Source organism: Zingiber officinale, chromosome 6A (assembly GCF_018446385.1).
Source record: "Zingiber officinale cultivar Zhangliang chromosome 6A, Zo_v1.1, whole genome shotgun sequence".
Taxonomy (NCBI): domain Eukaryota; kingdom Viridiplantae; phylum Streptophyta; class Magnoliopsida; order Zingiberales; family Zingiberaceae; genus Zingiber; species Zingiber officinale.
In genome coordinates, this window is record NC_055997.1 from 138,170,158 (window position 1) to 138,183,055 (window position 12,898).

General features: G+C 34.8%; 1 pseudogene; it reads right to left on the reverse strand.

The window, feature by feature from the left end:
* Nucleotides 1-2,395: 2,395 nt before the first annotated feature.
* Nucleotides 2,396-2,551, reverse strand: LOC121998955 (annotated as a pseudogene).
* Nucleotides 2,552-12,898: the final 10,347 nt, after the last annotated feature.

Sequence of the window (12,898 nt, forward strand, 5' to 3'; positions counted from 1 at the left end):
CTCTAATCCTCAAACCCACAGGACTTCTCCTCTAACTTACCAAAGATTAATAGAGTTATTTGTCAATGGGCTCATGCTTCTTCAAAGAAATGGCATGGCGTTCAGGACTGAACGATGATAACGTCCTTCAATTAATGACTGAATATCCACGCCCGAGCAATGAAATTCCCCTGAAGAGAATGAAATTAGCTCTTCAGAACTTGCAGATGTTGATTCGGGTTGAAGAGATACACTACAACTGATTAGTTATCAATCCCTGTTGTCTCCACTATTCTGCTGCTAAACTAGTAAACGGCTGGGGTACTTGTGATCATGGATATTGTCTTTTTGAATCCATGCATGCATGTTTCTTAAATCACACAGATGAAAATCACTAACCCAAGAAGAAGAATTAAGTTAATAATAAAGATATCGTTACAGCTTACGAAACAACAAAAAGCTTCATTGGTTTCTATTTGGTTTTAGGCTTGTAGTCTAGTTACATGCGACCTTAGAACACAAAGCTGAACAGTGAACCATTAATCCTCCGATACAGTTGCAGCAGTTGCTGCATGCCCAGAAGAAAAGTAAGAAAAGTATGCTTAACAAGGTGAAAAAAAAAGTGACCACCGAGCTATATGATTCGTGGTAGTTAAGGCGTGGGAGGAGAAAGGCTGACCAACGACGCCGCCCACCTCGTCTGAGGCGAAATCAGTCGTAGCTTAATTATTTGGTGCACAAACCACAAGCAGAGACTCCACATGCTGATAATTTCCCGGTGCCATAAAGCCCAAAGCTGTAGTACGTGTTTCCGATGGCTTTAATTATATTTGTCCCCAGCTTTTCACTTTATTGAATCGGCCCACTAGAATCATGAATGGAGGACTGCCAGAAAGAAGAAAAAGAAGAGAAAATCTAACAAATAATTGGCTGCTTCTGCTTCTGCACTTATATCTTGGCTGGTGCTACCGATCCTTGGAATGCCGTGAGTCACAGTTTTCCAGTTAAAGTTCTTTAGGAGCTTTAACTAACTAATGTAGCAAAAGAAAATCAAAGTCTCGTGATTAATTATATTTCGATGATCAAACATGAGGGTGTTTCGACCGATCGGAGGAGGCCAAGGTACTCAGTGAGCATGGCGGTGTTCACAAAGCAGAGCAATGAGGTGTCGAGAGAAAGAGGGACAGGAGAGAGAGAAAAGTGTTGGATTTAATCTCTAGGTGGGTTAACATGTTAATCGTTAACACACGAATTTATTTTATATATATATATATCAAAGACATGATCTAATTTGGTGTTTAATCACGTGTTTATGTGTTATTGGATGCTGGCTTATATGGGCAGAACTCATTAGTTTATCACTATTAGCATTGATGGATAACTAATGGATTTGGACCCAATATGTATATAAGGGTGTGATTCCCGTAGGAGAGGGAATTGAATGACTTTCTTGTTTTCCCATTATTACAGAGCCATCATCCGCCTCTAGGAAGATCATGTCTTATAGCTACTACTTGGTGTTTTGATATTAAGATTCCTCCAACGGAAATGAAGATGAGGATGTCTCTGAATTTAGGGGTTAATTTATAGTTTTCGTTTAATGCTTTCTCTAAGTTCTTCGCATATATGTTGTAGATCTTCGACAAGATCCTGTGGTAGATTGTTTGAATCATTTGATGGATTATTATGCTATAGCGCGATCATAAGGAGAGAAATGGAAATTCCATCACAAAGGCCTTTATTACCCCATCGGACCATCTCACTCTCAATGTTAGTTAATTGCCAGAAGATCAGTAGTGGGGGTTTGCATTAGGCCAGTATTCAAATTACAATTCTCTAGGCTTACATGACTTTTGTTCATAAAGGAGTCAGAGGTGGGTTTATCGTGTTCACAAGATCTTTGGGGCAATACACCTTCACTTCAATTTCCTAGAGAGGTAGAAATCAAGAGGTAAGAGATCTATCTATAGGGCTTATCTTCAACTGTTCAACTAGAGTGTGAGACCTCTCGATTCATGAAGCTAGTCATTTAAAGTGTGTTGGGTAGAGTTTGCCAATTATTTCATTTTTTTTTTAATCCTTCTAGCGACCTAAAATGGTTATCGCAAGCTCCTTGCATTCCATCCACAATAGTTTGAAAATATCAATTTCAATTTACAAAAATCATAATATGCATCTTCTTCTATGAACAAGTTCATAATATGCATCTTCTTCTAGTTCACAGGAGGTGATTTCTAAATTTTCCTAACTAAATGCCTTTGATGTACGTCTAAAGTGGCCCCCCACATTAGTAGCAAGGTGAAATACTCTTTTGTTCTCAAAGCTTGATGTTGGGCAACACCCTTTAGAGTTGTTCCTCCTCTGGCACCCTGATTGACGTTGGTTTGTAGTTGTTCTACTCAACATTATTAGTGATCGGATTAGTGTCCGGGGCAACACTTGAGAACCCCAACAACAAGTTACTGTAACAGATTCTCCCTCATAAAAAATTAATTTAATTTTTTATATCAAATATTAAATTGATAAAAACAAATACTACATTTGATCTTAGCAAAAAGGCTGAGAAATGTATATTTTTAATGTTGTCAATTTAAAGTATTTATATAAGTTTCTCTTCTCACGTTGTTGCCAATTCAAAGATGTGAGACAAAATAAAATTATGACAATGTATATTTTTTTATATAAAAAATTTCTAGAGAAAATTACTAATAAGACTTAAAATTATTTTCAGTATGAAAAGAAAAAAGATACATTAACTTAATTTAATTATGTGCTTCATCAAAATTAATCATTAAAGAGTTTAGATTCTTAATTAAATAATAATAACATATTCCTCTTGATTTATTGTTTCTTAGTATTTCTTTTACTTTCTTCGTGTACTCCAATACACTTAGCTGGGAGTTGTTCATGGCAAGCATTGATATCAATTTGTTATCATCCTAGTACAAGATTGGGTCCACAAACATTATTGGTTAGTTGCTCAATTCTCTAGTTGGATTCCTCATGTATTTGAGGATAGAGCCAATCTAATTTAGATGAACAAATGATCCACTCGGTTCAATGGTTGGTCGAGTCTTCCCGCTTAAATTGTTAGCTTGGTTGAGTTTTCTATAGCATTTGATACTAAAAAATATCTTGAATGCATCATCGCTCATTGGCCACACATGAAGGTGCACAAGAACTTGATTTCAACAATAAAAGGAACAAGCTAAGGGATAAGGCATCTCAAAAAGTAATGAGGTGGTATATAAGTTTATAATGTTAATGCAAGACGGCCATTGCTTACCATCAAGCACTATTCAATAGCGGAAGGTGGGAGCTGTCTACAATCCAACACCGAATTAGTGCATAAGCAACAACTTTGCCTCTATCAACAAAACACTAGAATCTAACATATTGATGAAAAAGAGCAACACTACTAGGAGGCTTATCAACACTTTAACCTTATTTAGGGTTTTGAATCATTCAAACTTATCTAATTTTGCATGAATTGCTAGTTGTATTTATTTGTTTAACTTTAATTTGAATACATTTGAGCTCATATTATATCAAAATGAAATTCAACTTAACTATATTCAATAATGCATTTCTTATTGGTCGGTGGAAATTTTTTTTAAGGTTATGTCGGTTACCTCCAAGATAAAGTCAATTCGAAGAGTTGGATAACTGGATAAGTAAAAAAAAAAACATATATAATGCATTTATTATTAGCTCCCATGGGTTGACACAGTTGGTATGTACATAGGTGGTTGCTCCAATATAATAGGACTTGGGATCAATTTTCAATAAGTACAAAACACATCGCTGGATGCCTAACTTCCCTATACAAATAGCTGCTAGGACAAATGCCCCCCATAATTTATCTAAAGAGAGTGTGAAGTAGTTTATTAGACCAAACTACCAAACTAAGATTCAAACAATTAAGTCAAATTATACATTAACACTACAACTCGTTACCATTTACCATGTAACTCGATCCAAATAATGATAGTCCATAATTAATATAGCCCAACGACAAGAAAGACAATACTCAAAGTTCTGTAGATCAGACTAGTAACTCAAATTAAAAGTTGTCAATCAAATCCTAAATAATAAATTAAACTATCAATATCAAAAAATGAAAAAAATGTTATGTCATATCTCCTAAGCAAAATTAGATGGTGGATCTTAGATCAACAAGTGATAACAAAACATGAGAAATTATCAACTCAATTTTTATAGATTGCATAATTCAACATGTACATGGATCATCAAATCATGATAACCAGGAACACAATTGATCAAATCATCCATTAGGTCAATTAAAAATGTTGATTCATTTTCAATCAATTGGCGTCATCACTTTCGTTGAATAACACATGAGGTAACTTCACTCTTTCATTCTAAGGCATCCATATCTTTTTAATTGACATGAACAACTGTTCTTATCTTAGGCATTAAGGGGTTGAAAGATCCTAACGAGTAAAATAGAGAGCTTAGTTTGTTCAGAAAATGACACTTAAACCAACACTTAACAAACAAGATTGGGACCTACATGTGAAATGTAGGTAAGAAATTTTATTATTATTATTATTACTATTTTTGGTCTAATGGTTAGGTTTTTCAATAAATAATTAAAAAATTTAATGTTTGAATTTCAACTGTGACACAATGTATACAGTATGATTCGAAGAATTGAATAGATGTCAACTTAAAAAAAGAAAGAAATTTGATTATTTTTATTATTAATTTTTAATTTTTTTCTCCTCTGGCTAAGCAAAAGCAGCTAAGAAAAGCTGGGTGAAAGCAACCTCAAAATGAAAAATAAATAATAACAATAATAATAATGAATTAAAGAAGTAGAATGATGATATTCATATTCTATAAAAAAACAATTTCGTTAAAATGTTATCTAGACAATTAAAAAAAACTAATAATATATATAAAAAATTGAAGTTGATTTGTAAAATATATTAATATATTAACATAGAGTCTAAAATAAACGAAGTGTTTGCTGAGGATATATATGGTCATATAATTACCTTTAGAAAAATGATATGTATAGAAAAAAATTTGTAAGAAAATATTTAAAGATAGGCATATAAAATAATATGACCTAAAAAAGTGAAATAGTTTTTAATATTTATTCCTGTGTATATTATTGCTCTTACCTTTATATCACTGTCGCACGCTGTGAATTTTTAATTTAAGAATGTGTGTTCTTTTTAATTATGAAGTATATGCTTAGAGGATATTGCATTTCACCCAACCATAATATTAATCTAAATGTAGGAGCGGATGGTCGGGCTAGCAGATGGTTAGGGTAAAGGAGATGAATAACAAATATTCCTCTAGATAAAGTTTAGAGGATGCTTGTGATAGAAATTCACATATTCCTCCAAATGATCGCTACGTATGAATTAACAAAATAATTTAAACGATCCAACACAGAATTTTATCAGAAATCTACAACACATATATGTAAAATAAAGACGGAAACATAAAATAATAGAAAATTGTAAATCCAAATTTAGAGACATCCTTGTCTTTAGTGTCACTAGAAGAACTTGAAGATCAAAACATCAATCAATCTTAGGGCGTTATCTTCCGTAGGTGTGAGGGCAACAGCTTCATAATCTTGGTCAAATGGGGATAGCAAAAAAGTCATTTTTCTTCCTCTCTTACGAGGATCACACCCTTGTAAACATAACGGGCTCAAACCTGTGAGCTACCAATCAATGCTAATGGTAATGAGCTAATGAGTTCTGCATATATGAGTCCACATCTAATACCACAAACTCATGATTCAACAAACAAATTAGGTTATATACTTTAATAGGTTCATCTACAATGGCAATCCGTGTATCATTAATTAACATATTAGCACATTTTATGGAGACTAATGATGGATCGTTTGAAGCGATAGAGGGGGGGAGGGGGTGAATATCGTGCGCTTTAAAATTATTCTTTTCTTTTGAAACCGAAGTCGTGCATCGGAAAATAAAGAGAGACAACGTATTTTACTTCGTTCGGAGCCTAGCTCGACTCCTACTCGAAGACCCGCAGTCCTTGACCGTATCGATGGGCAAAGCACTAAAACTCTTCTCTCCGAACTCCTCGGAGAGAAGCAGATCGTACAAGTACAAGAGATATAAGATAGTAACAGCTCTACTATCTTATATAATTTAAGTGCAACAATAATAAATTTACCGACAAATGAATTTGAAAGTCGAAGCTTGTGGTCGGTGCGAATGCAGAGATTGATGGAGACTTGTTGTTTCGAGCAGCTTGCAGAACAGTAATTTTTTGATCAGTAAAAGTTATTTTTAGCCTCTGACCTCGAGCCTTAATTTATAGGTGCACTGAGGTTCGGTCGACCGATCCCTCTGTTAGGTCGACCGAACCAGCTCCAATCACCCACAGCTGGAGTCTGACGTTGGCTCGTAAATTCTGCATTAACTGGCCTTCAATGGTTCGGTCGACCGAACAAGCTTTTACCTTGTTCGTCGAAGTCTGCCAGAATCTTGAATTAATGCGCGTTTAATGTTGATTGGATCGGTCGACCGATCCTCTTGTTCGGTCGACCGATCAGCCCTTCTTTCCTTTGCTTGCCTGATCGGTCTTCAGACCGATCAGATAATCCACAGAAGCATTCTGTTTGGTTACTGATCGGTCACCAGACCGATCAGCCGTATCACTGGATCGGTCCCCAGATCGATCCAGAGCTTGGTTTTTCCCCCAAGGCTCCCACACCAACATCCGATCAACCTTGACCTGTTGGTACATCATGCTTAGCATCCGGTCACTCCCTTGACCTGCTAAGACTCCCCACCAAGTGTCCGGTCAATCCCTTTGACCCACTTGGACTTTTCTCTTCGTGCCAAGTATCCGGTCACTCCCTTGACCTACTTGACATTCTCAACACCAGATGTCCGATCATCCTTGATCCATCTGGATTTTTCCTTGCCCGGCTTCACTCACCAGGACTTTCACCTAGCTTCACTCACTAGGGTTTTCACTTGGCTTCACTCACTAGGATTTCCAATCTGCCTAGCTTCACTCACCAGGACTTTCACCTGGCTTCACTCACCAGGATTTTCTATCTGCCTTCCTGGTCTAGAGAGCGAGCTACCGAGCCCTCTCTGACCTAGTCCGGAGAACGGGCTACCGAGCCCTCTCCGACTTCGACATCCGGTCCAGAGAACGAGCTACCGAGCCCTCTCTGACCATAGTCTGGAGAACGAGCTACCGAGCCCTCTCCGACTCCATCAGGTCCAGAGAACGAGCTACCGAGCCCTCTCTGACCACAGTCCGGAGAACGAGCTACCAAGCCCTCTCCGACTTCCACATGCCAAGCTTCCATACTTGGACTTCTCCGTGCCAAGTCCCTGCTTGGACTTTTCCCATGCCAAGCTCCCTGCTTGGACTTTCCCGTGCCAAGTCTCCATACTTGAACTTTTCCCGTGCCAAGCTCCCTGCTTGGACTTCTCGAAAAAGATCAACTCAAGTCGGGTCAACCAGGTCAACCTTGACCAAGGGTTGCACCCACAACCTCCCAAGTTTTCCAATATTCTTGTCAAACATCAAGATACAACTCTTCTATTCTCATCAAACATCAGAATAGAACTTTTCTATTCTCGTCAAACATCAGAATAGAACTTTTCTATTCTCATCAAACATCAAAATACAACTCGAGTCAGGTCAACTCGAGTCAGGTCAACCAGGTCAACCAGGTCAACCTTGACCTAAGGTTGCACCAACACTAAACACCCATTTAGTATCAATGACCGTTTTATTTATCGGTGGAGGTACTAAGTCCCAAACCTGATTTCGTTCAAATTGGTTTAACTCTTCTTGCATTGCAATTACCCAGTCAGGTTCTATTAATGCATCATTTATATTTTTAGGTTCAATTTTAGATATTAATGCTATTTGACTTAGATTTCTAAAAGCAAATCTTGTTTGAACCCTCAATTCAGGATTTCCTATGATTTGATTGACTGGATGGTGAGGGTTAGATTTTAATAATTTTGAATTTTCAGATTCTTTAAGGTTGGTTAATTCTTCATCGTCTTCTTGATTACCATTTGAAGGAGTTTGAGTAGTAGAAACGTTATCAATTTCATTAAATGTTAGATTTGTCGTTTCCTCAATTTTCAAAGTAGATTTATTATAAACTCTATAGGCCCTACTTGTAGATGAATACCCTAGAAAAATTCCTAGGTTAGTTTTTGAAGTGAATTTGCCTAAGTGATCTTTAAGATTTAAAATATGTACATTACAACCAAAAACTTTAAAATATTTTATATTAGGAATTTTGTTGAAATAAATTTCATAGGATGTTTTATTTTGATCTTTATTAATTATGATTCGATTTTGAACATAACAAGCTGTGTTAACAGCTTCAGCCCAAAAGTATTTTGGTGTATTGTATTCATTTAACATGGTTCGGGCAGCTTCTTGTAAGGTTCTATTCTTACGTTCTACTAAGCCGTTTTGTTGTGGTGTTTTAGGGCATGAAAACTCATGGTGATAACCATTTTCTAAACAAAAATTATTAAAATTATGATTTCTAAATTCTCCTCCATTATCACTTCTTATCCTTTTTATTTTAATATCTCTATCATTTTCTACTTGTTTACAAAAATGCTTGAATGTTTCAAAGGTTTCATTTTTATTAGATAAAAATTTTACTCAAGTATATCTAGAGTAGTCATCAATGATTACTAAACAATATAGATTTCCATTAAAAGATTTTATTCCATGAGAATCAAGTAAATCCAAATGTATTAGTTCAAGTATTTTATTTGTTCTATTTTGATTTGTAAGTTTATGAGTTGATTTAATTTGTTTACCTTGTTGACAGGAATTACAAAATTTATTTAAAGGATTTCCTAATTTTGGCAAACCTTTAACTAAACCATTTTTGCTTAATTTTAATAAATTTTTAAGGTGAGTATGAGCTAATCTCCTATGCCATAACCAAGTTTCATCATTATTTGCTAGAAGACATTTAGATATTGTTTTAGGTAGATGAATGGAGTATATATTTTTGTCTCTAAAACCTTTCAGTAAAACATTAGTTGAGTCATTGTAACTTATTAAGCATTTAGAAGACAAAAATTGAACCTTAAAACCTGAATCACAAAGTTGACTTATACTAAGTAAATTATAATTAAAATGTTCAACAAGTAAAACCTTTTTAATTGAAATGTTTGACTATAATTGAATTTCACCTGTACCGATTACCTTTAACTTGCCATTGTTTCCAAAGACAACAGACCCTAAATTTTTGAATTCAATGTTGGTAAATTTGTGCTGATCCCCAGTCATGTGTCTGGAACACCCGCTATCCAAAATCCATTTATCCAGAGCTTTGGAATCCTACAAAATGTAGGATGAGACCAAAGTGTGGTTAAATGATTAAATAAGTAGTTTTGAACTTTAATTGATTTACATGAAATTAATATGTATTATTTATTGTTCGAATCAAGTAAATTGATTAAGTTTTAAATATAAAGTAATTTTAAAAGTTTTAATTTTGATTAAGTTTAAAATAATTTTTAATAAGTTTAAAATAAATTTTTAATAATTTTAAAATAATTTTAATAAGTTTAAAATAATTTTTAATAAGTTTAAAATAATTTTTAATAATTTTTTATTAAGTTTAAAATATTTTTTAATAATTTTAAAATGATTTTTAATAAGTTTAAAATAATTTTTCAATAAGTTTAAAATAATTTTTAATAAGTTTAAAATAATTTTTAATAAGTTTAAAATAATTTTTCATAAGTTTAAAATAATTTTTAATAAGTTTAAAATAATTTTTAGTAATTTTAAAATAATTTTTAATAAGTTTAAAATAATTTTTAATAAGTTTTAATAAGTTTAAAATAATTTTTAATAAGTTTAAAATAATTTTTAATAAGTTTAAAATAATTTTTAATAATTTTAAAATGATTTTTAATAAGTTTAAAATAATTTTTAATAATTTTAAAATGATTTTTAATAATTTTAAAATAATTTTTAATAAGTTTAAAATAATTTTTAATAAGTTTAGTTTGAAACAGATTTGAATTAATTAGAATTAATTTTAGTTTGAATTGAAATTAGTTTGAATTAGAATTAATTTTATTGAAAAAGGTTATTGAACCCATGTTAGATTCAAACTTAGCTTTGGGTTAATTAAGCAGGCGTCCTAAGGATAAGTTTCAGTTCAGTGGCGATGCATATGGCCTACTTGAATATCATTAGACCACTTGCTGAAAACTTTCCAAACTGTTTCTGCCCAAAAAACTTAATACTAAATCTTGGTTTAACTAGCCCATGTTTGACTGGGATAGCTTTGGTCAGATCCACTAAGTCTAGTGCACTAGGTAGAATTCCATATTCAACCTAGACATGCCTTCGACAGAGTTTCCTTGACGTACTATCATCCCAATCCATTCCAGTGCTATGTTATAGGGTTTGGTAAACGTTTTTCATCTAACCGTTCTAATAATCCTAATCCTAAGTATTGAGTTTGTTTTAATTAAGTTGGTTGGATTGTTTTTCTAGTTACTCCCCCTGAGTCATAGCTTAGATATGGTCTATCTAAGTAATGGATTTGACTCTTAGGGACCAAGTAGAGGTTTGGTTTAATTTGTTTAATTAAATATTTTGTTTGGACCCATGCTTGGACTTGACTTCTAACATTTTGACTAATTAATGATAAGTATGGTTTGTTTGTTTGTTTGGGTTTGTAACCGAGTCCTGATTTGTTGTACACGGCTCGTTGCGATCCAAGTACCATATTTAGATACTTGGATCCCATTTCGAACCTTTCCAACGTTTTCTTGAGTCGCTCGACTTGACCTTTCAAATCGGAATTTTCTTCCTCAAGTTTTTCAACTTGAGTTGAAGTTCCGACTTGAACTTGGTTAGCTGAGTCACTCAAGTTAACTTGTTGCTTAAGGTGGTCTATTTCCTTAAGTAACAAGTTATTTTGTTTTTCCGATTTTGCTAATTTTTTAAACAAGCATTTAGCTACTTTAAGTAAATTTGACTTTGAATAAATCGTTACCATATTTGGATCTTCCGATCCATTGCCTTTGATGTCGATCTCGGACTCGTACTCGTCCTCGGACTCGGAGTCGGAATCTTCATTTCTTGCCATAAATGCAAGATGGCTTGAGTGCTTTGTTTGTTCCGTGTCGGATTCGTCGGAAGAGGTTTCATCCCAAGTTGCTTGAAGTGCCTTCTTTCGTCTTGTCGATTTGGGTCGTTCTTCTTTCTGATTTGGGCATTCGTTTTTGAAATGCCCCTTTTTGTTGCATCCATAACAAATCATTTCTGATTTGTTTTGGATCTGGTTCGATGGAGTCTTTTTGATATTTCTTCTGAACTTTTTCTTAGTCAACAATCTTCGGACCATGTTGACTAGTTCTTCTTCGTTTGTTGAGTCTGAGTCTGACTCGCTTTCAGACTCGATCTTCGTTTTTGATTTTGTCTCTTTGCTTGAACCTGCATACAAAGCAACTCCTTTCTCGACATGACTTATGTTAGATTGCTCGTGTAATTCTAACTCGCAAAACAATTCATCTAACTTAAGAATTGAAAGATGTTTGGAAACTTTGTACGCATCTACAATTGATGCCCACAAAGCATTCTTTGGAAAAGTGTTTAGAGCGTACCTTATCGTATCGCGATTTTCGAGTTTGTGTCCGATCAAGTGAAGACCGTTGAGGATGTCCTTTAGTCGGGCGTGTAGTTGCGAGGCCGTCTCTCCAGGAAATATTTTTATATTAAGTAAATTATTTAAAAGAAGATCTTGTTTGTTTACCTTCGAGTCGTTGGTTCCTTCGTGTAATTTGACTAGTAAGTCCCACAAGTCTTTGGCGTTGTCGTAGGGACCAATTAGGTTCAACTCCTCCATCGTAAGTCCGCACTGAATGGTGTTGATCGCCTTGTAGTTCAGTTGTGCCTTCTTGATCATTTGGGGAGTCCATTCTTCTGGTTCTATTGTTGTTTCATCCTTCGTTGGGGGAGTATATCCTTTCAAAATTGTGAACCAGAGCTCGATGTCAGACTTCAAGTAACACTCCATTCTATTCTTCCAGTAACTAAAATTCTCTCCCTTGAATAGTGGAGGTCGAATCGTGCTATAGCCTTCTTGATATGAGTTTGACATCCTTGCAAAACAGAGATCAAAAAGAAAAAGTATTTCCAAGACTTTTATCTTGGGATTAGTAGTGCTTGAAAAATAAAAATTATTCAAAAAAAATAGTGAAAAGAAAAGCTTTTAAAAGTTGCTTTGAAAATCGATTAAGAAATTTCAGAGCTAACCTCGCTCTGATACCAATTGATGGATCGTTTGAAGCGATAGAGGGGGGTGAATATCGCGCGCTTTAAAACTATTCTTTTCTTTTGAAACCGAAGTCGTGCAGCGGAAAATAAAAAGAGACAAGGTATTTTACTTCGTTCGGAGCCTAGCTCGACTCCTACTCGAAGGCTCGTAATCCTTGACCGCACCGATGGGCAAAGCACTAAAACTCTTCTCTCTGAACTCCTCGGAGAGAAGCAGATCGTACAAGTACAAGAGATATAAGATAGTAACAGCTCTACTATCTTATATAATTTAAGTGCAACAATAATAAATTTACTGACAAATGAATTTGAAAGTCGAAGCTTGTGGTCGGTGCGAATGTAGAGATTGATGGAGACTTGTTGCTTCGAGCAGCTTGCAGAACAGCAATTTTTTTATCAGTAAAAGTTATTTTTAGCCTCTGACCTCGAGCCTTAATTTATAGGTGCACTGAGGTTCAGTCGACCGATCCCTCTGTTAGGTCGATCGAACCAGCTCCGATCACCCACAGCTGGAGTCTGACGCTGGCTCGTAAATTCTGCATTAACTGGCCTTCAATGGTTCGGTCGACCGAACCCTTTTATCGGTCGACCGAAC